Source organism: Hyla sarda, chromosome 4, assembly GCF_029499605.1.
Source record: "Hyla sarda isolate aHylSar1 chromosome 4, aHylSar1.hap1, whole genome shotgun sequence".
Lineage (NCBI taxonomy): Eukaryota > Metazoa > Chordata > Amphibia > Anura > Hylidae > Hyla > Hyla sarda.
The window spans coordinates 198,804,064-198,831,305 of NC_079192.1; the positions used below are offsets into that span (position 1 = coordinate 198,804,064).

Genomic DNA, 27,242 nt, shown 5'->3' on the forward strand with positions numbered 1-27,242 from the left:
TATATGGCGAATATTCGTCCATATATTCGCGAAATATCGCGAATTCGAATATGGCCTATGCCGCTCAACACTAATTTGGAAAACCTCACTGCACTTCCCAAACTCAATGTACACAGAAAAATAAATAAATAAATAAATAAACATAGCATAAATTCCCACAGAGTAGAATACATTTCTGTCAAGATTGCCACTGAAAATGCTGCTCAAAAATAAAGGAATAAAACGTATGGCTTTTACTGCACAATAGTCACACGCTGCCCATGTTTGTGTCGATTTGGAGATTAAACTCCAGAAACTCCATTGCCTGCTGATAAGGACAAGCAGAACAGGAGAAATCCGTACTACACATTTTTCAGAATTGTATCTTGGGTTTCCTTTGTCCTTGCAGAATAAGGACAGCTCAGTCTTTCCCTATCTCTTTTCTTTTCAAACAACTGGAGACAACGTAATATACATTTAAATTGCTTTTGTGTCACACCAACTGGTTTGGCTCCTAAACCAACAGAAGAAAAAGTCTCAGCCTGTATAAAGTGCCTTTCGGATAAATGACTAGAACAGTGTGTACCAACTGCAGATAAAAACAAGTGAAAGGATTGCTCTGTGCCAGCGGTCTGTTTATTTCTTCATTGTCAGGAGAGAAGGGATGTGTTGGGTCAAGCAGCGCATGCGATTGTCTACTATACGTCTCATTGTATAGTTTAAGATGAATACATTGGAGGACCTTGAAAATCAAGCTGGGTTTACACTAAGTGAAGTGTTTAAAAGGGAGCAGCAAAATACCTTGTAGGGGATTTCTATTTTGTAAGTGATTTTTTAAAGTTACACTAAGGATTCAATTGTTAATGATGTTTAATCAATGCCAATACATTAACATTATTGTCTGTGCTCAATAATAATATTAGGGTATTATTAAGATAGGAGATCTTTTCTGATACAGAACTGCAAATCCCCTATATAGACATGTTTTGCTGGTTACCTGCAGCTGCCACTAGAGGAAGCATACGAGCTTTCTTCATACTGTTACACCAAACTCCCCTGCTACCTGTCTCCTTATTTTCAGATTGTTTCATCCTTATTTAAAAAGGGTTCTTTTTCTGGTTGTTGAGATTTTAAACCGACCACTATGGCTGTAGTGTATTTATATGCATACCTACATTATCCAGATGCCCTGTTAGATATGGAAGAGACTTTGCCCAGTGGGCATAACAGGAGGCACAGCATGGAGCCAATTCTCCTGAATATTAGGAGAATGCCTGAATAGAACAGTGTAAGTAATACACCATTTATTCAATGTCTTTGTCACTAGTTTAATATGCTGATAGAATAGAATAAAGTAGTAACAGATTCCCCTTAAAGGGGTACTCCACTGAAAACATCTTATCCCCTATCCAAAGGATAGGGGATAAGATGTTAGATCGCGGGGGTCCCGCTGCTCCGTGCCTGATGATTGGTGATGCAAGTCACCACATCCCCTCCATCCACGTCTATGGGAGGAGGCGTGGACGGCTATGTACTAGTTGATAGCCCCCTCCCATAGACATGATTGGAGGGGAGGGGGCATGGCATGACATCACAAACGCGAAAGCTGCAAGCTTCTGTGTTCCGGATGCCGCCACTGCTGGTCCGGAGATCCCGGTGGTCCCCAGCTGCGGGACCCCTGTGATCTAACATCTTATCCCTTATCCCTATTTGGATAGGGGATAAGATGTTTCCAATGGAGTGCCCCTTTAAAGCTCTGATAAGAATACACATAAAGTAGATTACATATGTCAGGCATATAACAGATCCTGGATCAGACATGGGGACTCATGCACTTATATATAATCTCTGAACTGTGCTGATCTTATGCTGTTTAATTTGTCCTGTCCCATATTAAGGTGCCCATACATTTTCAACAACAGTTATTAGTCCACACCCCCACACCCCCCATACCCCTAAATGTATGGCACGGCCAAACATTTATGTGTTGTTATTAGAGAGAGGAAGAGTAAGCTGCAGCAAGAAAACTTTGGTGCCAGCTTATCCCTTGAAGAACAAGAGGATGAGAGGCAAAAATCCAACACAGTCGGCCCTTCTCTCTACTGACAGATAAGCTTTGAGGCCATACACCTTAGAGAATTGACAAAGCTCAACAAGCTTACCTACCTCCTTCCCCTCTGCTGCTATTTACCTGTTCATCTCTGAGAGGTCATGTGACTATAGGCCCTTATGTCATTAGGACGTGACTCCTCTGAATAGGATATGCATATGCAGAGGTGAGCAGGCATATGGCAACAGAGGGGATGGAGGCAAGGAAGCACAGAGGGCCAGCTCCCATTTCCAAAGAAGCATATTTGCATATTATTAATGGAGGCTCTAAGTCTACGGGACTGTGGATCGAAGTTAGTAACACATTATTTTACTCAGGTTCACCTGCACAATGAGCCTGTGTATTAGATTTAGTGTGGGTGAATCAGTTGTCAGTTTTTATTTAATACTAACAACTCAGAATGGTATTCTCAATTTCCTTGGTTGATGCACCATGTCCAAAATGCAGAGGACTCTACTCAAAAAGGAATTGTATGGATTTGTTCAATCTTACACAGAACCAACAGCAGTAGAGGTGTAGCAAAAATCCTGTACCATTCATAACAGTGTTGTCCTTATACAGTATGTGGCAGGGGGGCTGAAGACTGTTTGGGCCCTGGTGCAACTACATCCCTGTACCCTTTACTAGAAGTTTAAGAACTTCTCAGATTCTGGCTTTTTTTCAGTTTTTTGACCTGACTCTGATGCTGTAAAGCAGTGCTCTAGGTAGGAGTACATTTCCATCCATAATGAAATATGAGGAAATACTTCACTATTTAACTAGAGTGGAAAATCAGGTTTTACATAGCTGTATTTTACCTTGTTGGAACATTTTAATATTTGGCTAACAGACCTGTTATAATATCTTGTTCTTGAGCCAAATATCATTTACACATTGTTATTTTGCAAAGTCTCTGAAGCTTTTGAAGATGCTGACATGGACATTAAAGTTTTGGGGGTCGGCCAATTGGATAGCAGTGTGACAGAGGAAAGAGGAATGAATACAGAAGCTCTAGTTTGTGAAAGTGGCCTATGGCCAGCTGTAAAATGCATTATTATCCTTGGCACAGTCTTACACCTGTAATAGGCCAGAACCAAATATAACGTGATGACATCAGTTCATATCATTTCTATATTTCTCCATTTAAAAAGGTCTAATTAATGTGATTTAAATAAATAGTATAAAAGTCCATGTGGCATTGATATTGCAGGTGTCCTGAAAATGGCAGAATAAAAGAGTGTCAGTGGTCTATATCACGGGCTGTGTATTAAGCACTGTGAGTGAGTGCACTGACCACAACACACTTTTCTTACTTTTTACTTTTTTACCTACTTACAGCTTCTTTATATAAAATTCTAATATTCTTCCTGTTGATTTTTTCATTGACCATTTTGATAAGTTAATACAGGTTTGAAAGCCATATATTTTTTCTCATTAGGTTATTTCAATAAAGTTTGCATATTTTTTGGATAGATGTGGGGGAATTTACTTAGAACAGCATTTCAAAAGAGGTTAGCCAGGATTCGCTATTTACAGTTGACTTAATCCAAAACCAGCACCACAACTGTCCTCGGGTTGTGTGTGGTATTGCAGTTGAGAATGTAGTGTGTTATACCACACAACCTGAGGACTGGTGGATAAGCCCTTTAAGCAAAACCCATTGGCTGTTGGATTTACCGGATTCATGAAAAGGTCACACCTCTTAATAAATCTGGCATATCAGTTGCTCCCCGTGTGCATCATTACTAGATGCCAGCTAGTGTAGATTTCTGTTCAATTTTATACTATTTACGTCTATATAAAAATTACATATATCCAATAGTAACTCCGATCCCCCTAATTTGGCTTTATTGTTATGTTTTTTTATTCTAGTTTTTATTTTATTTTATTTTTTGGGGGGGTAATGACATAAGGGAAAATATTTTTCTTTTTTTTCTACTATTTTATTGAATTAAAGGTAGCATCAAGCATTAACTGGCATGGGGGAGGTAAGTGATATCTATTTTTTTTACAACAAGGCAGAAAGACAGGGGCACTCACATGAATCTTCTGATGCAGACTTTATTCCAATTCGTGTGCATCAACAGTATATTGCAGGATGCCTGACTGGGTTACACAGGAGCCATGGTGATAGCTATTTCTCACCGCACCTGGAGCTTCCTCAGACCATCTAACATAGTTTTATATGGAGAGCACCACTTACCTTCTGGTTTGGGATGGAGTGTGTCTAGCTGTACTGCTGTTTGCTTGGGGCTTGCGGTTTTGGAGTGAAGAGAAAGTAAGCTAGTGCCAACTGCTGTATCTGTTCCATTTGGATATCTATTTTTTTCCTTTGTTTCTATTTAGCATAAAAATATTGGTTTGACTATTAGGAGAAATAAAAGAATACAGAAGTACTGCATCAGAAAAAGGAAGCTTTGACAGCTGGAAAGGTATATTAAGAAAGGAATCAGAATAGAATTTTGGACATATTTCAGTTGGAGGATGAACATTCATTTTACAATAGCACAGGAATCAAAATGTGAATTGAATAATTAAATTAAATGCAAATGAAGAAACGTTAATTTGGTCTTTCGAGGACTAAAAGGAAATCCGCCATGGTAAGATGTTCATTATTTCCATTCAAATCAAACATTAAAAGAGTTAAGTTCAGCAAAGCCTTCCTATTCTACATATTTTGAAAAAGACAATTTAGCCAATATTTAAATGTATGGGTCACCATTAGCCATGGCATCTTCTCACCATCTCCATATCTAATACATGTCTCCTACTCTCTACATAATGAATTTCATGCAGTACAGAGGAAGTCGTACCTTTACAGGTTAAACAATTCCAGTACAAAAGCAAATATGCCGTTCTTTATCATGCTACAAACAATGTGTTACAAGCCCAACAGGCACTACAAGCATTGTTTTCCTATTTGCTGAGGACTGAATTTTTATCTATCTGCAGAAAGTGGAGCAGCAGGCGTCAGGAATAAATGAATGATTCATGCTCGATTTGACAGAACAATATGCATTCCAATCATATGGAACCGGCACGTAAGAGTTCTTTTCACTCTGTTTGTCCAGTTAATAGTTTAACTTAATCTGATTTTCCCTTAGGTTGATGACCTTTTTCATTGCGGGTAATTTAAAGAAAGGAATATAGAGTTAGCACACTATTGAGTCAACATAGACCTACCAGGTTACTAGGCAACCGCGCTCCTTAGATTTACCACTGCATAATTCTGCAAATACGGCTGTCATTCTGATCTGTGAAAACTTGATCTCTTCTTGTAAAGTCTGGTTTGTAGTTCACAAGACAACTTCTTGATACTTGAAGCTGTAGTTAAAAAGAATCTGCTATACAGTGATTTAAGGTGTCTATTTAAAGCTGTACAGTATTCAGCTAATAGCTCAGCAGGCTTCACTTCTGTATTGTCAGTATTAAGAGGTTATGCATTATAATCTGTCTCGTTCTATGTAATATACTACATAGCATTGTTAATAATGCCATAGAAAGGCAATGTGGAATAAAATAATAATGAGATTCAAAAACACAACACTCTTTGCAGCCTTGTTGGTTGCCATGTTATGCCTAAACCTTTCCGCAAGTCCCAGCAATCTGCAACCCCAGAGTGGGTCCAGGGAATCTTTTTGTAGAAAAGGTAAAAAAGATAGTGGTGCACATCTAATGAAGATAGTATGGAACAACGGTCAGAATGTAAGGATAAAAAGTGCCTCTTACTAAACAGTGTTATGCCAAGGGCACAACACCTAGAGCAGCATAAAATATATGGCCGGCCCCTCCCGGTCTAAGCAAGGCGTCCACCGGTAAATGATCCAAGAAGTAGTAGTATGAGACTTCATACAACAAAATGGGTCAACGAGTGGGCGCTTTCTCCAGCAGGAATCAGTATAATGCCAATCAAATGAAAACAAATATTGCTTTTTTTAAGGATAGAATGGGAATAAAATGCATAGCAAAGGAGGGTAAAAGCTTGATAACAGGAGAAAAAAGCCTTTTTGTCTACGGAGAGATATTACAATGTTTCTTATATTGGTCTACACAATGTTTGTTCAAATGACCTGGGGTAGTGTCTACTGTTACCTTTCTTTTAACCCTTAAAAGGTTTCATTCAACACAATCAATGAATCTCAACATATAGACAAGTGTATGTATACATTTAATTAATTTTAATCATTTCAGTACTTATGAGCTGCTGAAGTTGAGTTGTTCTTTTCTGTTTTCTTCTTTTCTGTATCTTATGACACCTGTCTCAGGAACTGTCCAGAGTAGAAGAAAATCCCCATAGCAAACCTCTTCTGCTCTGTGCAGTTCCCGAGACAAGCAGAGATGTCAGCAGAGACCACTGTTGCCAAATAGAAAAGAACAACACAACTTCAGCAGCTGATACATTCTGGAGCCAGTTAATATAAAAAAAAAAGTTTTTCCTGGAATACCCCTTTAAATGGGAGTGCAGGTGCAGTGACCAAGAAAACATAAAAATATTTTTTTAATAACTTTTTTCAACAATATATATATATATATATATATATATATTATAATTACTTAAATAACACATTCCCCCCCCCCCCAAAAAGAAAATACTAAGAAAAAAACACCAAAACAATAGAACTACAACCATTTCTCTGATTTCTACACTATAAAAAAAAGCTGGTGTGAAATGTTTGATGTAAACTGGAATCTTTCCCCTCTGAAAATATCATGTAAAGCAGACGATAAATGTGGATACGCCCACTTTTACAAAACTGACGTGAACAGTGTAAAATGCGGCACAAAGCTCTTGGAAAATGTGGTCGATACTTTTCGTGCCAAAATTTTTGGCGCAATATTATTGCTTTATTGCTACTACAGGCAAAACGTTTCACAAAAACTGCTACACACTTCTATTTTCATAGAGGATTGTTAATGCTATTGACATGCTATTACACTAACTGTTGCATTAATCATGCCTAAACCCTAAAACCTTGAGGGGTTATAGTCCAGGGTCCAGGGTCCAGTTCACAAAAATCAACCCAATTAAAAGGGGCAGCGATCTACTGTAAAATAAGCAAACGCTTCTTCATCGGCTGATTGTATTTTTTGTGCGACCAATAAAATAAACGTTATTGGTCAACATTACTCTGTGTAAACAGGAAATGTGCGACCAATAATGATGTAAAGGGCTGCACAAATGATCCAACAATCTTATATAAGGCCTTGTCATATGATTAATTGAGCCTTGTAAAAGCTTAAAAAATTAGCACAGCCTATTGAGATTGGCAGTCAGATGGCATTTCTAAAAGTGTACATAAACTTTTCAACAATATTACGTGTTTGTGCTATTTTGCATTTTAACCCCTTAAAGGGGTACTCCGCGCCTAGACATCTTATCCCCTATCTAAAGGATAGGGGAAAAGATGTCAGATCGCCGGGCTCCCACTGCTGGGGACCCCCGGGATTGCCGCTGCTGCACCGCGCTATCATTACTGCACAGAGCGAGTTCGCTCTGCACGTAATGATGGGCAACACAGGGGCCGGAGCATTGTTACATCATGGCTCCGCCCCTCGTGACGTCATGGCCCACCCCCTCAATACAAGTCTATGGGAGGGGCGTGGCGGTCATCACGCCCCCTGCCATAGACTTGCATTAAGAGGGCGGGCCATGATGTCACAAGGGGCAGAACCATGACATCACGCTGCTCTGTCCCCTGTATTGCCCATCATTACGCACAGAGCGAACTCGCTCTTTGCAATAATGATAGCACGGTACCGCAGCGGCGATCCCGGGTGTCCCCAGCAGCGGGACCCTGGCGATCTCACATCTTATCCTCTATTCTTTGGATAGGGGATAAGATGTCTAGTGGTGGAGTCCCCCTTTAAGGACCCAGCCCATTTTCACCTTAAGGACCAGAGCATTTTTTGCACATCTGACCACTGTCACTTTAAACATTAATAACTCTGGGATGCTTTTACTTTTCATTCTGATTCCAAGAATGTTTTTTCTTGACATATTCTAATTTATGTTAGTGGTAAATTTTCATCAATACTTGCATCATTTCTTGGTGAAAAATTCCAAAATGTTATGAAAAAATTGAATATTTAGCATTTTTTTTACTTTGCTTATAAGGCAAATGGACATTCAATATAAATGATATATTGATTCACATATACAATATGTCTACTTTATTTTTGCATCATAAAGTTGACATGTTTTTACTTTTGGAAGACATCAGAGGGCTTCAAAGTTCAGCAGCAGTTTTCCAATTTTTCACATAATTTTCAAAATCGAAATTTTTCAGGGACCAGTTCAGTTTTGAAGTGGATTCATATTAGAAATACCCCATAAATGACCCCATTATAAAAACTGCACCCCTCAAAGTATTCAAAATGACATTCAGTAAGTGTGTTAACCCTTTAGGTGTTTCACAGGAATAGCAGCAAAGTGAAGGAGAAAATTCAAAATCTTCATTTTCTTACGCATGTTCTTGTAGACCCAGTTTTTGAATTTTTACAAGGGGTAAAAGGAGAGAAATCACCCTAAAATGTGTAACCTAATTTCTCTCGAGTAAGGAAATACCTCATATGTGTATGTCAAGTGCTCTGAGGGTGCACTACAAGGCTCAGAAGGGAAGAGGCGACAATGGGGTTTTGGAGAGTGAGTTTTTCTGAAATGGTTTTTTGAAGGGCATGTCACATTTAGGAAGCCCCTATGGTGCCAGAATGGCAAAAGAAAAGAAAAAAAAACACATGGCATACTATTTTGGAAGCTACACCCCTCAAGGAATTTATCCACACAGATGTTTCACAACTTTTCGTTACAGTTGAATGTGTAAATGATATCTTTTTTTTTTTTTTTCACTAAAATGTTAGTTTCCCCTAAAGAATTTTTTTTTACAAGGGGGATTGGAGAAAAAGTGCTGTGGGTGCACTACAATGCTCAGAAGAGAAGGAGTCACATTTGGCTTTTGGAAAGCAAATTTAGCTGAAATGGTTTTTAGGGGACATGTCCCATTTAGGAAGCCCCTATGGTGCCAGAACAGAAAAAACGAAAAAACACATGGCACACTCTTTCGGAAACACACCTCTCAAGGAACATAACAAGGGGTCCAGTGAGCCTTAACACCCCACAGGTGTTTGATGACTTTTTGTTAAAGTTGGATGTGTAAATTATTTTTTAGAAATTTTTTTCACTAAAATGCTGGTCTTCCCCCAAATGTAACATTTTTACAAGGGGTAATAGGAGAAAATGACCCCCAAAATTTGTAACCCCATCTCTCCTGAGTATGGAAATACCCCATGTGTGGATGTCAAGTGCACTGCGGGCACTACAATGCTCAGAAGAGAAGGGGGTGTAGTGTGTGTGTTTGGTGTGAACTTTATATATTACGGTGTGTGATTATATATCACACACCATTATAAAAAAAAAATGCTGCGGCCAAAAAAAAAAAAAAAAAAAAGGTATGGCCCTGAACCCAAATAGGGCCCGGGTCACGCTGAAAAATCTGCAGCGAACCCTTAAGGACCTATTAGGGGTCGGGGGGTGTAAACATTTTTTTTACTTTTTTTATACTTTTTTTTTTAACCTCCTACCTGTCCCTGCAGACAAACTCACCCTGAACTAATGGACACTTGTTCAGCACCGAGGGGCATAGATCTCAGCAGAGGGGGGGGGGGGGGGGTCCCTAGCTCTCTCTCTCAGCTCTGCCTGCTGACTGAACGTGGAGGGCGAACAGAGCTGAGAGAAGATGACATTAACCCCTCCTCTGCTTGCTGACCAATAGCAGTGCTCCTGGGGGGTGTGACAGGATCACCACCTCCCCCCAGCTACAGGAGGTGATTGGCGGTGTATGCTACACTGCTGATCACCATCTAACTCCGGGTCATAGGGCCACACATGACCTGCATGACCGGAATAGGGGGGGGTCTCAGGACCCCCCTGGGCATTGTCACGGGATGCCTGCTGAACGATTTAAGTAAACATCCCGGTCCGGTCCCCGCCTGGCACGCGGCGGGGACCGGAATTCCCACAGGCGTACAGTTAAGCCCTGGGTCCTTAACTGCCAAGGAGCCAGGGCATACCCATATGCCCTGGGTCTTTAAGGGGTTAAGAATAACATTGTGCAACCTTTAATTTTTATACATCGGGAGAAATCCTGATAATCTAAATAACAGTGGGGGTTACATTGTTCCCACATGTGTTATCTGTGCAGCCCTGTTAGCTTCATAGTCCTCTTTTTAATATTGGTAAGAACTTTACAGACATTGCAATGTTAGGAAAAAAGGGGGGTAGCAAAAGCAGATATCATAGAAAAATGGGGCAAGCTAGTCAAAACCAGTTCCAGAAAGATTGCACCATTTATATATTTGTTAGCAGCCCCCGATCCATTAGGCCAGGGCTCCATATTGTGAAAACAGTTTATAAATTAATAATTATTAGAAACCTTTTAGATCCAGAATTCTGTTTGACTCTGAACCTTGTTTCTAAGAGAAAAGATAGGAAATAAAGCTGAGATGAAAATTTTTATTTTATGCCTTGTAATATGCCGCAATCTATCTGCTCGGTCCATTCTGCATTTAGATATAAAGTGAACACATGAAATTTGCACTCAAGCAATACAAATAGATTTCTATCTTTGTAATACTTCTGTAGATGGGTAATTTACGTGATAAGAGACTCGGCCATTGTTCTCTCCAAACTGAACAATGTATAAATGATAATGCTGGCTAGAAAAATCAAGCATATTGTGCATGAGGCCATTAAGGGCTTAATTATGTTGCTCTTTTTTAGCTTTCTCTTCTGAATTGTTCTCATCAGAGGTACAGAACATCCAGCCAGTGTCACATTGATTTGCTTCACTTTATGGGCATTAATAGATCTATAGGAGATTATTGTTGTTATTGTACAAGGGGGATTTCAGGTCAAGATCATAAATCTAGCAGAGGAGGCTCGTCCTCAAATATATATGCATTTACATAAACCCTATGTAAGGCTGGGTTCACATATATATCAGGCGTCCAGCATAGTTCCCCTCCGGCGTGCACCGGGAGAAACTGATGCTAGGACTGATCCCATTAATTTAAATAGGACAGTTCACAATCATTCAGCGTCTCAATTTTGACATCGGATGGTTGGACACGCCGGAGGGCACCGGACAATGGACGCCTGATGCCATACAACTGATGACAACTTGCCTTCAGTTGTGGCATCAGTTGTGTGGAGTTTAAGGCTGAGTTCACCTATGCTGAATGCCGGACATATGTGAACGCTGCCTTACATATTGCAAATAGCTCTTTTTGTAGCTTATCAATGTTTGCTTCCAATTATATACAGTATTATTATAAGGCCCTTTTCTGCCAATATTGGGCCTCATTTACTAAGAGTTTCAGGTTTTTACTAGTGGGAAAAGTTGTTTCAGACTTGCAGGATTCCTCTCTATTCACTATTGGGAAAAGTCGGGAACATTTTCTGACCAGCTTTTTCTAGGTCGATATTTCCAGCCATTTACCCACAGGATTTTCTGTGAATTCCATAGTAAATCGGTTGGGTTGTGAAACCACGCCCCTTTTTGGCAGATCACGCCCCCTTTTGCGACTGACCACGCCCCTTTTTGGGTTTGTCGGATTTTTCAGGCGCACACTGGTGCGCACTGGCGCACACTGCCGCAGACATGTCTCAGACAAAATAACCAGAAAAAAACTGCTCGGTTTCAGCTTAGTAAATGAGGCCCATTGTTGCAAATTGGTATTAAAGATGTATTTTTCCTTCACTCTAGAGCTTCCAGTGAGGTAAAAGAGTAGAGCTTCTTTAAGGTGTCACTGTTATTTGACTTGTCACAAAGACATGTCAAAAGTTTTGATCGGTCGGGGTCTCAATGCTGAGATTTCAGTCAGTAGAACAAGAAGCTCATGAATCTCTGGCGTGAGGTTTGGAAGGACTCAGTGAGTGGTGGAAGAGATACCCAATTACTTTACGGTTATGGTATTCTTTATTTTATACAAAGTTTATTGAAAATACAGCAACTATTTAAAGGGTTACTCCGCTTCCCAGAGTCCAGAACATTGAATTCTGAATGCTGTGTGCGGGCCCACCCCCTCGTGACATCACACCCTGCCTTCTCAATGAAAGTCTATGGGAAAGGGACGCGACGGTCATCACGCCCCCTCCCACAGACTTGCATTGAGGGGGCGGGATGTGACATTACACATGATGGGGCATGACATCACGAGGGGGTGGGCGTGAACACGGAAGCCTGCACACAGCATTCAGAAACTCAATGTTCCGGACGCTGGGTAGCGGAGTAACCATTTAAAGAAGATGTCCAGTGCAAAGAAATTAGTCCCTCGTAACTGATCTTTGGGAGTCTGACCACTGGAATCCCTGCAATCTCCCCTATGGGGCTACGGCTCGGCCCTGGCTCTGCGCTGCTAAAGCTAATTTCTGAGCCAGCAGTTCAGCTGGTATAAACACGCCCCCTCAATTTATCTCTATGGGAAAGGCAGAAATGCATTGGGTTGCCGCCTCTCCCATAGAGATTAATGGAGGGGGCATGTTTGTACCAGCTGACCTACTGTGTGCAAAATGTCACACATAGCAGCTCAGCCGAGGCCAAGTCGGGGCCCTTTACGGTAGATTGCAGGGGGTTCCAGCAGACATCCCCCCCCCCTGCGATCAGACATTTATCCCCTTTCCTGCGGGGATACATTTCTTTGCACTGGACATCTTAATTAAAGTGGTACTCTGGAGGAAAACAATTTTTTTTAAATCAACTAATGCCAGAAAGTTAAACATATTTGTTGATTATTTCTATTTAAATATCTTAATCTTTTCAGTACTGTATGCTCCACAGGAAGTTGTATAGTTCTTTTCAGTCTGACCACGGGGCTCTCTGCTGACACCTCTGTCTGTAGCACTTCTGGAGCATACAGCAGCTAATAAGCACTGGAAGGATTAAGATTTTTTAATAGACGTAATTTACAAATCTGTTTAACTTTCTGGAGCAAGTTGATTAGAGAAAAAATTGTTTTCCACCGCAGTACCCCTTTAAGTTCATGAAAACCCTTTTAACATAGAAATGAGTTTTATCTTTTTAACATGTAAACAAAGTAGTAATAAAATGGAAGAGATGGAAGAATCGAATTGACAAGTTTGAGATCTGCAGGGAATAAGGAAAAAGAATGGAGAACAGAGAATCTATAAGATGGTTGAATTGATTCACTGGATTTGAGCTCGACATCAAAGGACACTAATACAGTGGTCCCTCAACATACGATGGTAATTCGTTCCAAACGAGCCATCGTTTGTCGAATCCATCGTATGTTGAGGGATTCGTGCAATGTAAAGTATAGGAAGCTGTACTCACCTGTCCCCGCCGCTCGAGATGGTGTCCCCGCCGCTCACGATGGTGATCCCGGGCCTCCACTGGGCTCTCCACTGTCTTCTCCGGTCCTCCGCTGTCTTCTCCGGTCCTCTTCTGTCTTCTCCGGTCCTCTGCTGTCTTCTCCGGTCCTCTTCTGTCTTCTCCGTTCCTCTTCTGTCTTCCACAAGGCCTTACTGGGCCTGCGTAACGACGTCATTACGCTGCTGCGTACGCCATTCCTATTGGATGGCGTGCGCAGCAGCGTATTGACGTCATCGGAGAGGGCCGAGAAGACACCGGAAGACCAGCGCTGGACCCGGAGGGCACCCCGGAGCATCGTGGAGGGGTAAGTAATACTTACCGCACCACACGGGGAACATTAAGCTGCTATCCAGCAGCAGCTTAAGCATTTGGCGCTGCCAGATAGCACTTAATGCGATGGCCCCGACATAAAAAAGCATCATATGTCGATACTGACATCGACATGCAATGGCCTCTGAGAGGCCATCGTATGTTGATTTCATCATATGTCGGGGCCATCGTAGGTCGGGGGGTCACTGTATATAATTCTAAAATGATGATAGCAAAAATCGAATTTTCATAAGTTATAAAAGTTGAAATTACACTAGGTAAAATAATCTGTTTTGGCTGTTTTCCTCCTATGAATATGTTTTTACCCAATGAGATCACAAAATATTCATACAAGCAGTGATCGAAGGCCAAGACCTGTCCACTTATGTGATTCTATTAGCTAAGATAGAGCAATATGTGACAGGGCCAGTGTCATGTGAGCAAGGAAATCGAGCATAATAAGAGGCTGCATGGAGAGAAGCTGGAAGGAGCATAGTACTGTATTAGAATACAATAGTGACGCAAGGATCCAGTGAGTTAGATGAAGAATGACTATGTGATGAAAAAAAAATTATCTCTACGTACTGTGAGATTGTTTTATCTTGTTCCAAGGAAGCTTCACCAACTGTGGTGGTTGTCAAGCCAAAGAAACATGATAATCTACTTTGTCATTTGACTGTGCTGCAAACCATTTACTTATGCTGCTTATGTATAAGCATGAGCAGAATGGGAATTATGGCAACTCAGACAAATATCGAGATGATTTTTGTTTTGCAAATTCAGTTTCATCTTTTTGGAATAGTACTATGAAGAAGAATAAACTTTCCCAAAATGCATTTCTAAATTAGTTGTAAAAATAAAGGTGTACATTTACAGGAACTGACACAGATAGTAGAGGTTTGCACCACGATGTGCCATATGTGTAAAGTACCAGCCTTATGTCAAACAATTTTAGTTTTGGTTTAAATGGGCACTCTCATTAAAGCTAATTTTTGCTATTGCACTCCTTATGGTAAATAAAAAATATTTCTTTGTTTTAAAAAAAAAAAAAAGCTTTCTTTATTTTATTTGTGCTTAAAAAAGCTCAAGAGCACATTTTCCCCCATCTCATACACAGACTTTGGACCGAAGTCCAAACACAGGAAGTGCAGCCTGGAGTGCTGAGGGGGGGGTGTCCAGCCTCATCCAATCATAGCTCCTCTTACACTAAACTGCCATATGCCCCCCCCCCTCAGCACTCCAGGCTGCACTTTCTGTGTTTGGGCTTCGGTCCAAATTTGTGGATAAGATGGGGGGAAAATGTGCTCTTGAGCTTTTTTAAGCACAAATAAAACATAGAAAACTTAATTTTTTAAACAAAGTATATTAGAAATATTTTTTATTTGCCATAAGGAGTGCAATAGCAAAAAATTGTTTTAATGAGAGTTGCCCTTTAAGCTTTAATTTGTCACAAATAAATTATCATACACGTTTGGCAAGGTCAAGCAGTAAAGGCCTATTGTTCACCACTGTACAAAAACATTTATGTTTTATTTTTACTTATGCATCTGATCAGTTTAGTCTGTCATGTTGATGGTACAGATGATTATACATATGACTGATCATTCGCATTGTGGTTGATCATAAGCGTATAGCATCATTTTCTATGCCAAAAAACACCATCTGCCGGTAAACTTCAAGATCATGGTCTTGCTTAGTAATATCTGTGCGTCATTTCAGTTTTCAGTAACTGAGATGAGTGAAAATGTTTAAAAATGGTCAATTTTTGGTTGCAGATGCCTGCCAGGGTTATATGCTCACACAGGTAACAAAAGAAGAAATGGCTTTTTCGAATTGGTGCAAAAATGATACGTTTTTGGGAATAGCAACAGGTTTTTGTGCCTGGGAAGTGAAGCAGCAATGCTTTCTAGAAGCTGTGAAAATGCATTTCCATTTTGGAACAGGATTGGGATCCTAGAAAGAGCACAGTCGTAACACAGAACCCTCTATGCACTGCTTCACAATTAGCATTAAAAAAAATGTCACACTTAACGTCCAATAAAAAATATTGTGCACTGACAGAACAGATGCAGAACACCTTCTGCTGCTGTTTTTTTTTTACAATTATTACATGTATGATCCTTTTACCCTCTGTGTTGTTCACTGCTTAAGGTCCCTCACAGAGATCATCCCCTAACACCTGCTATCTCTCAAATGGTTGTTGACACTATGTGCATGGGCTTTTATAGTGGCTTTGACAGCACTCTATACTGCTTCATTATTGGCTGAAAAAGCAGTTTGAAAGGCATTATGGTTTCCCTGAGGTCATGTAATCCTTCTTCCTTCTCCTTTCTGTAAGGTGGCTGAAGTTATTTTAGCAGGTTCTGCCGAACCACCCGAAGTTCGAGTTCTAGCCAAATTAAACTTCAATGGTTTCAGTTCACTCATCTGTATTCAGTAACTATGATTAAATACATTGCAATTATATCCAATTACCATTTATCTATGCATCAATATTTGCACATCCAGCTAATGTTGTGCCATTTTTGATGAATATCTTAAAATAGAACAGATATATGACAATTTTTATAAAATACATTCTTGAAAAGATCTTCTTGCAAAATGCTGTAGAGCAAACAAGAAGTCCAAGGCAGTAGGCTCAAAGTCATGCCTGGTGCAAGGATTTTTGCCACCCAAAGCGAATGCTTATTTTGCCGCCCCTTGACCCTGCCGATAGGCTCCACCCTTTGACATGCTCCACCTCGGGTGACACACTGTAACAAACCTACTTCTCATGTAATTTCCTTACTACTGGGGTGACACACTGTAATAAATCTCCTCCTCATGTAATCACTTTACTACTGGGGTGGCAGGGTTTAGCTGGATGGGCGGATACTTTGGATACTGCGGGCAGAGCAGCACCCTCATCAAGAGTGCGCTCTAGACGGCTGCCTATTTTGTCAGAGCCGGCCCTGCTCAAAGTAACAGTTAGGGAAGCTATCTTGTGTCTGCGCTCAGCTAAGCAGGTTTTGCTTTGTATAATTAGTGATGAGCGGCATTGCCCATATTCAAATTCACGATATTTTGCGAATATATAGACGAATATTCATCCTATATTTGCGAATTTCGCGTATTCGTTATATTTGCATATGCGAATATTCGCATATTTGTGTATTCAAGGGAGAAAACAGTGAGAGGGTGGGCAACTTTACTATTGGTTGCTAGGGATGTTGTTGATAACCTCTGACAACTGTATTTGCATCATTCTAATTGGCCCACAAGTGAAAAGAAGGAATATGCGAATATTCACATATGCGAATATTCACACGTGCAAATATTCACATATGCAAATATGTGAAAATGCGCATATGCGGGGAAAAAGGGAATATTCGCAATTTTGAATATATAGCGAATATATTCGCAATATTCATGAATTTGTGAATTTGCGATATTCGCGATAAAAATTCAAAATGTGAATATTCGCACCCAACACTATGTATAATGTGCACAATGTTGCTGCTATGTGTTTGCTGTGGATGAGGAATTAAGCTGGCTGAGACCAGTTGAAAATAAACATTGCTGTGACATGCTTTTTTCCTTTCTTTACAATGAGACCCAATTTTATTATTTTTAGTATGTCAGTAGCTTTATCAACACATCCACTAAATATCGGGCAAAAGTAGCATGTGAAAGGGGCCTGAAGCGTCTCAGTTTATTCACTCACATGAGAATTGTCACAGAAAACACCACAATTCTACAGCTACAAAGCAGATCTAATATCACAAAGCTGTAATAGTTTGTGTAATAAACAAGCAATACCTACAGCTGACCACCATATAACCTGCTTTAAAATGTTAAAGCTAATAGCACCTTCTGAACAGGCATTGATTCTGGATTTACATATGTCGTATATAAACCAGGGTGAAATAAGCCTTAACCTGATTGGTTTTCACATCTAAAAAAAAGGGCAGTGAACGCCTTGGCACCGTGACAACATAAACATGTATTAGATTATAAATGGCCCTGGAAAACAGAAATCTGTTCATACTGCATAGTGACTGTAAAAGTCTAACTCACAGTTTAATGAGAGAAAGGTACCTGAAAAGTCACATTGAGTATTGTAACTGATAGACTAAACCATGTTAAAAGTAACACTTTATTCTACTGTATCTTTATGTTTTGTGGATTAAATTTCTTTAGTTTTCTGTGATCATGAAATCATAAAATCCTGTCCAAATATTTGGCAGTATCGTGCTTTTTGCCATTTAGTATTGCTGATAAAATGTTCTAAGAATAACGCTGTGTGTTTAATGTGGTTTACTTAAATCTTTAGACAGAATGACTCAAAGATCAGTGATGGGAAATAGTTTCATATGACCTATGACTCCTATGTACTCCAAAGACATTACAGCATTTCCACTGAATAGGCATATTCAACAACAGTTTGTAAACTAAGCATAGGGCAAAAATGTTTGCACTGTATATTTGAATGGAAAAATCACTCATGTGGGCGAGTACTATAAGACAAGATTTATGGGTAAAGAATACAAGTAGGACAGGAAACCTTACACTCTGCTTGGACAGTGAGAACGTCTCTGCTGCTGTGAAGTCTGTGTATCCAATAAACAACCCTCGCCCTTATAGTTTTACAACCCTATATCACAAAGAAATCTCATACCTCCCAGAACCACATTTCACTCAGTTCATCAACACTAAGAAGGAAAGGGACAATAAACATTTTCCCATGGCACCCATATTCATGGTGTACTGGCCTAACAAGGGCCATCTTATCATACCAACAAGGCAACTTATCATACCTTCTCCTTGTCCAGTGTTGCTGTGTGCTACTAGTTACTGTAGGTGTCCTTGTTAATCCATATGGAGCCAGTCAGCTTTGTCTCCAATAGACAAGCATCTGATCATTATTCCTTCTAAGTATTTTTGAGTCCAGAGGCATCCCAGTCATGCAGCTTCCTAAATCATCTCACAATCTTTTCTCATTCTCTATACATTTTGGACTTTCTGTGTTTTTTTTTCTTGGGTCCAGGCTATGCTGCAATAGTTACATATAGGGTGATGGAACAAGGACAGTATAGATGTAAAAGTAAAGACCTGTAGTTCAAGTAACATCAGTGGTAAATGGCCAGTGACTGAAAATCAATGCAAAACAAGGCTGACTAGTATAGAACTGTGAGTACCACAAACCACAGTATGGGTATCTCACAAAAACATCTGCATTGTAAGTCAAACAGATTACATCCCCAGATCTTCGACATGAAGCATAACCAGATGACAAACCAAAATACTGTGACCTTTTGTATTAACTTGCAGGACCAATTGAGAGAGGACAAATTCACTGACAGGTTGGTGTTCAGCCATGGCGGTATTTTTCACCTCAGTGGAATTCGGAGCTCAGAAAAACCATGTCCCCTTATCAAACATGTGAGGTTATGTGCAATGAACAGGCACAAAGTCTGCTGAGGATACTGTCACTGGACACTCCTATCTGGACACGTGAAAGGAATGGCTTCTGCCAAATATAGGCTATAACCAGGTTGGTGCATCTTCACATTTCCATTTGGATGTTCGCCGATACCTGAACAAACTCTTCCTGGAAGGTTGGATAGGTCATGCCAGAAACGATTTTTCAATGTTGCACTGCCCTCAATGATCACCAGATGTAATACCCTGGGGCTTCTTTTTGTTAAGCTACATTAAGGACTCGTTGTTCCTGCCACCTCAGTCACCACCCATCTTGAAAAAATTCCCCCCTCACATATACTAATGTGCCACATACAGGAAGTTAATATCACCAACCATTCCCATTTTATTAAGGTGTATCCATATAAATGGCCCACCCTGTACATCACAAACATTCACACCAGCTTTTTGCTAGTGCAGAAATCACAGAAATGGTTGTAGTTTTTCATTTATGTTTTTTTAAAATTTTTTTTTTTTTTGGGGGGGGGGAGGTGTTATTTAATCAATTATTGAAAAATAAATAATTATTATTGGAAAATGTTGTAAAAAAATATATATACAATTTTTTTTCTTAGTTTTTTTCATGGTCACTGCACCTGAACTCACATTTAAAGGGGTACTCCCCTGGAAAACATTTTCTTTTTTTTATCAACTCGTGCAAGAAAGTTAAACAGATTTGTAAATTAGTTCTATTAAAAAATCTTAATCCTTCCTTTACTTATCATCTGCTGTATGCTCCACAGGAAGTTCTTTTCTTTTTTGAATTTCCTTTCTATCTGACCACAGTGCTTTCTGCTGACACCTCTGTCTATTTTTGGAACTGTCTAGAGCAGGATAGGTTTGCTATGGGGATTTGCTCCTACTCTGGACAGTTCATAAAATGGACAGAGGTGTCAACAGAGAGCACTGTGGTCAGACAGAAAGGTAATTTAAAAAAAAAAAAAAAAGAACTTCCTGTGGAGCATACAACAGCTGATAAGTACAGGAAGGATTAACATTTTTTAATAGAACTAATTTACAAATCTGTTTAACATTCTGGCACCAGTTGATTTGAATTTTTTTTTTCCAGCTGAGTACCCCTTTAAGCCCTAGAAATGTTTTATTTATACAGTTATCACTTGTCTGGGCACTAGTAATCATGTAATATTACTTGAGATGCTTCCTCCAGAATTTTCCGGGATGTAAAATTTGGCACAAAAATCAGCAATTTTGCCAAAATTGCCTATTTTGGTGCAAAAAAAAAAGAAAACAAGTGGCAGGAAAATAATCCCTCACATATTTTTATAATTTCAAAGCAGGACAAGAAATCTTTAAAATTGTGAGTAGAAAAAAAATGGAATTAATATCGCTGGAACGGAAATGACAGCAGTTTTTGAATATCTCCCCCAGTGTGTTTTTCATGTTAATACTCTTGTGTAACGTTCTCTCAGCTATAGATACCCAGTCTATACCATTCTTTTTGAATCACATTGTATTAGATAAACTATGTGTGCAGTCTAGCTCTGTAGTTGCATCTGTATTTCTGGCCATCTTTCTACCAATACACGTAACAGCGCTGAATAGTTATGTGCATCACGATAAATTGGAGTAAACGCTTTGTGACAATCAATTCCAACACATCTGTAGTTATTGCAGCTTAAAATGTCCTTTAAAATTGCTGTTTTTCTATCTAAACCTATAGTTACAAATTTCTTTCCAAATAATCTTGAGTCTTGAAATGTCTGCGTTACAGTTCACATCTCTTGTGTCAGGGCTGCAGCATTTTACCTTACTGCAACCTGTCACCACTACGGAGATCAAGCTGGTATGAGAACTGTAAATTTATTACTCCTATATTTCAGTGTTCAGGCACTGCCATATGACACCACACGTACTTGCAAGGCGAAATCTGCACACGGTCTCTATAGTCAACAGGAAATCAGCTAAAAAAAAAGAAATTTTCCTCGGAAGACTAGCGATTAAACAGCTGCTGCAAGACCTTCAAAGAGCCATTTGTCCCACCACAAATGAGAATGTTTTGAAGTGATGAGAAGATGTTATTCCATGGCAGTTTTTCGTTGAGTGAAATCTTTTCACGTGTCATCACTCTTTATCCAGTGTGATTTCATATTGTGTATCACTCTTTTACTCCACTAATTGTAATATTCACGCACTGAATGACTCTAGTATCTATCGGCAGTCCTGCTAAATAGAGTCTACACCCTAACAGGTGCACACCATCAATGTACAGCCACGTCACCTCTATAGACAGATAAGAACAGGTAACTTCGGACACAGATGGGAAGATGATGGCGCTGACCAGGAAGAAGTTGAGAGAAGTCAAGGTAAAATCACACTCGTTTATTTTAGGACCAAGATGCAACGTGTTTCGCTGCGCATGCGCAGCGAAACACGTTACATCTTGGTCCTAAAATCAACAAGTTGGATTTTACCTTGGCTCCTCTCAACTTCTTCCTGGTCAGCGCCATCATATTCCCACCTGTGTCCGAAGTTACCTGTTCTCATCTACCTTGATTCCTGGGAAGGCTGCAGACAGCATTTGTGTTTCCAACACTCATTCCATTGTTGTGTATGGGTTGACACAACCAGCTGTGGTAAGCAACGTTTCCCATCTCCTTACCCACTTACCGGTGATTCTTCACCACTGGAGCACCTTTTCCTCTTCTTTATTACAGATCTCCATAGACAAACATTAGTCACAGTGACTTTCAATGTAGTATAATCACAGGCTGCCACTTTACCCGATCAGGTTATCACAAATCGTCATGTCTTGCAGCAGTAGATCACACCGGTTGACAAACTAGGACTATTAGGCCCCAAAGTACATCCTGAATGAAGAGCATTTGTCCTTATTTGTAACATTCATCACCAAGGGCCAGGATTACTTTACAAGCAATATCAGTACAAGTATTATTTCCTTGACACTTGCCAGGTGATTTTGCACATGCTATTTTGATGCAGTTTTAAATGTCGTTTTTGAAGGCAAAAATAGAATGGGATTAGAAAAAAGAGAAGTATAATATTTCTGATATTCTTCCCTTTTTTATGATTCACACTGACATAAGCTTCAAAAACAATCATCATAGAAAAGAGAAATAAATACCAAAAGTATCACAAATCCAAATAACAAATATTATATTTATATATATATATATATATATATATTATATTTAATATATATTTAGTTGCTAATACACTAATTAAAGCTCTTTATTATGGTACTTTATTAACAACTTTACAGTGGGAGACTTGCGCAATAGTTACCATATTATCCCCACATCTACTACTAAGCAAGCTCTAATGTAAACCTAGAGACTATGGTGAGCTTTTAGGCTAGTGAATCTGCCAGGAGGCACTGGGGACACCAAGGCTTGTTTAGGGCAGTATGTCTATTCTAAAAAATAATAATAATAAAATAGAAAAAAAAAATATATATATATGTATATATATATATATATATATATATATATATATATAAATGACAAACAACTAATGGATCCAGCTTGTACAGTTAAAAACCTTCTTTATTAAAGTGTCCATGCTTTACAAAATTTGCACAGCAGCCATAACATGTTTTTCGCACCTAGGCCCCCTTAATCATGGCTGATAAACTCAAGATGCTTCGGGAGTTATATGCCCCCACAAATCCGCAACTACGGATTTTACAATTTCTAATCTGCAGTGGATCTGGTATGTGTGAATACACCCTAGATATGTATGGGAAGTAGGTCACATGACCTTCAGGCCTCTCGAAAGTTCATTGAGAGTCCTCTAGTCAAACCTTTTGTCCCTAGAGGGCTGGAACCAGTGCAAACTAGTTAGTCTTAGCCTGGTTAGGTCAGAGAAGCAGCTCCTGTGAGGCACTATAATGTATGGGCATGTTAGGTCCTTCAGTGAGAAAGATGCTTTTTGTATCCACACACCACTATGGCTAACTTTCTTTGAAGCATAAAACTTACTTTATTATTTTAGTTTATCGTCAGCAGCTTGAGTGACGAGTCCCTCCCTAGCAATGTACAGTATATCTGTGTATAGGGAGAGACTAGCTAGGTGGGGAGCACTGGGACCCACCCTGAGGACTAGTTACTCAGGTCCTGATGGCATTTTTAAACTATGATTACTGAGGGTATCAGAGTATTTTACAGTGTCCCAGACTGGTGATGCCTGCTATAGTTTTACACTGCCTGTGGTTTGGGCAGCATAAAACTGATGGCAGGTTCTCTATAACAGCATAAATGTTATCTGCCAGTCCCCTCAGAATCGGAGGACCTCTCATACTGACTGACTGATAACAACCGCTATCATTACCACGACCCTGCACTGCATGGGGACGGAGGTCTCTGTCTGTGTAAGCCACAGGTTCTGCAGCTTTAAAGGAGATCTGTAGTGGTAATTTTTCAGAATCCCCCTGTGGCTGGGCTGCAAAAAGTAACAAAATAAACTTTAACTCACCTTCAGATATTCCCCCCGTTGCGCCGATATCCCGGTCCTCTGGTGCCGGTCTTCTTACGGCTTCCTGGGGTCGCTGTCATTCATACTGTGCTCAGCGTATTGCTGGCCACAGCTATGTCCTGCCTTGACCGATGATAGGCTGATCGCACTGTCATGTAAGGAGCCTGGGCCCCGCCTTCTCCCTGCTGCCTGGGCTCCTTACATGACACTGTGCCAAGCCTTTTACCGGACAAGGCAGAACATCGCTGCGGCTGGCGATACGCTGAGCGCAGTATGACTCATGGTCCACAGGAAGCAGGAAGAAGACTGGTACCGGAGGACAAGGACACCGATATCGGCACAACGAAGGAACGTGGGAAGGGGAGTTACAGTCTGTTATGTTACTTTTTGCAGACCGGGCATAGGGGATTCTGAAAAATTACCACTACAAATCTCCTTTAACCACTACAGCTTTCCACTGTACACATGTGTGCCTGGGCCAGGCTTGATGTGTAGGCAGTAGCATACCAATGCTTTGGCAGTCTGCACCTCCCTAGGTATGCCACTGAGTGTAGCATCCCAGGATGTTTGTGTATATGGTACAGTCCTTAGACGCTACAGAAAGATTCCCCTTTATTTCAAAATTAATTGCTCATTGTGTTTCAAAAGTAGTACAAGAACCTTTCTCAGGTGCCTGCTGAAGGATAGAGCTTATAAACTTAACACAGAATAAAGGATCCTTAAAGTAAAACATCTTAAAATCTCAGAATTACTATGAATTTGCTCATAAACAGTCTGGTAATACAAAAAACAAACCTTAAAATGTTTCAATAGCGCTTTATTAACATGGTGGTTTACAAGTCCTTCAAGTAGAAAGGGTTGGTTTTTAATACAAATTAAAATAAATCTCTGTAAATAGATTTTACTTATATACAAGGAAAAATGTATATACATAATACAGAAATAACTAAATTGCATGCCCTTGCCCAAAAACAAATATTAAAATCATTACAACTTATGATATGAGGATTGACAGCTAACTCTGACAAGTGGCTGTATTAATTAGCACTACCCTAGAAACAGCTCATTCTATCCTTATAAAATGGCGCTTTCTGACCGCAGCATCACTTCATTAATTATTACAAACTTAAGAAAAATATAGTAATCAAGTACATGTCAATAGATCCTTATTATTTTAAATTATTATTTTAAATTATTAATGGAGATTTATCAACAATCATCCATAGGAAAAGTAGAGCCATTACTCCTACCTTTTATATCCTCCATTCATTGCTATAAAACATGGAATTAAAACATAAAGTGAGCACTTTAAGGTCCAGATACAGAGGGGGCTCCGTAGGATATAGTAACAGTGTGACTTTTTGTGGAGGGGTGGTGCTGATGGATTAGTACTACTGTGTAAGGAACTTTCCAGAGCCGGAGTAAACCCCAGGAATAAACTTTTTTCATTCTTGCACTCTTGACTGTTCCTGACATGGACAGAGGTGGCAGCAGGGATCACTGTGTTGTACTGGATAGAACTATATGACTTCTACAAAAACATACAGCAGTTGATCAGGGCTGGAGTTCTTTTGTTGAGTTTTGTATAACTTTCTGGCACCGGTTGGTTTAAAAACATTTCTTATTCTAGAATACTCCTTTAATTGTAACCATGGATAAGAAGTTTGCAATACAAATACAATAAAAATGTATACTGAAGATGTATTGGAGTAGCAGAGCAAATAAATAAGAACATTCTAATGAATGTGTATTTGTCTTTTTCTCATATGTCTTTGTTTAGAGAAGCATTGTGCAAGTGAAATTTTCAATTTGTCTTTCTGTCATGTAACATAAGAAAAGGTGTCTAAAATATTTATTTACAAAATAAAAAATTGTAGGGTACACAAGTATGTAGTAGCATATCTGCTGCTGCCACAGACGGGTCACCTTGTGCTCCGTGTCCATAAAGGTTGTCATGAATAAATAAGAACACCTGACATAAGCTTTCAAACAGAAGCTTAAATGTAAAATCAGAATATCATTATCCTATATTAACCTTTCCGAGCTAATCAAACACAATCTATAGCTGAACACACTGACATTTCATGTAGCTTGAGAAGCAAACAGCAAAATAGATTTGTCAAAATACAATTTAATAAAATATGCTATCCTTTGCTCTATATCTATTTGTAACCCATACGGCATATTGGTCGCCATGGTTATTTCATCTTTCAGATCCTTCCTTTTGTGTTTCCTAACTTGGGAAATAGAAAACGGGTTTCTATGTCAAGTCATTTCAACTCGTTTTTGAATCATAGTCTAGTTATGTAGCATCAGAATGTAGCATCAGAAATTACCTATTGCTTAAATCAAATCTTGCACTTTCAGTCTGGCCATTAAGCCTAACAATAGCATTACACTTCCTATTTTGTTGAGAAAAAAAAAAGAAATTTCAGCAAACTCATCATTATCATCAAAGCAGGATTACATAGATAAGATTGGATGATGTCATTCACAATAGGTGATGGTCACAGATCAACCTCCCCTTCAGACTGTTGTTGCTTATGTATATGTAGCTGTTAAAAGCAGTTCGGGAAAGATGGCTGCCCTCATAGTAATTGTACAGTATTAAAATGAAATAAATAAAAAAATTAAGTGTACCTGTCACTTAAAAAAAACTTTTGACATGTCCGAGAGACATTTGCAAAGTTGGACATTCAATAATCGGGGGAACAAGCCAGGAAAAGATCGGCTAAGAACTAAGCTAATATTTAACTCTTCATTCGACATGACCACTAGTTGTTTCTCTGTCCACTAGGATTTAGTTATTAATAATCTGATGACTATAGTGGGGACATCAGGGGACATTTGAAGGTATTCTGTTGTGACATACACAAATTTACTGTAATATTCAGCACAGATTGAGTGGGAGTCTTCATGAACACAGGAAGCCAATACTATTATGTCCCAGATAGAAAATAAAGTCATGACAAAAATCCCTATTTTATTTCACCTCTTGACATTTGGAAATGCCATATGAAATAAATCATGCTCATTGAGAAATTAGGTGATTTTTACTGGAATCCTTGAATGTGTTTTGTTCCCTATTTACAGGAAAAAGATCACTTCAGAACTTAGTTTATATTAGATAAACATGAATGAGAATGGCAGGCAACAACTATTGTACTATTGCTCTGACTTGAACTATTGCTCTGACTCTAGAACTGTCAGTTACAGTTTACATGAAGTTTGAGATCAGCAGGCGACACAAATTTTTAAAGGAAACCAAGCATTAGATTTTACCATCTATAATGGTTGGCAACGCAATATATATGGTAAAATCTTTATCTTCATCATTCCCTGGGGAAATTTTTGAGTATATGATGAAGTTATAAAAATTCCTAAAGTCTGCCTTGCCGACCCCTAAGTAGCCCCCTGGGCGGGGAGCTATACTTACTTGGTCCCGTCACTCCGGCCATTGTGATGTTTCCTTGGCGTGTTTGACAGCCCACTCTGCTCCATCTGCTTAGGCAGGCTGTCAATCACACCAAGAGAGAGCGTTACTACAGCCGGAAGAATGGGATGAG

At 39.5% G+C, this 27,242-nt stretch overlaps 1 protein-coding gene and 1 long non-coding RNA gene across 4 annotated transcripts in view; one reads left to right on the top strand and one right to left on the bottom strand.

Moving 5' to 3' along the window:
- Positions 1-723: 723 nt before the first annotated feature.
- The window catches only part of LOC130368884 (uncharacterized), a 34,157-nt gene continuing 7,638 nt past the window's right edge, over positions 724-27,242 (top strand). The window contains exons 1-2 of the long non-coding RNA XR_008892596.1: positions 724-801; positions 5,021-5,109. This is a non-coding gene — a long non-coding RNA (uncharacterized LOC130368884). The remainder of the gene's footprint in view (positions 802-5,020; positions 5,110-27,242) is intronic.
- The window catches only part of SFMBT2 (Scm like with four mbt domains 2), a 273,183-nt gene continuing 270,409 nt past the window's right edge, over positions 24,469-27,242 (bottom strand). For all 3 annotated transcript variants that reach the window (XM_056573248.1, XM_056573247.1, XM_056573250.1), the window contains one exon: positions 24,469-27,090. The gene's annotated coding sequence lies outside the window, so the exon portion shown is untranslated. The remainder of the gene's footprint in view (positions 27,091-27,242) is intronic.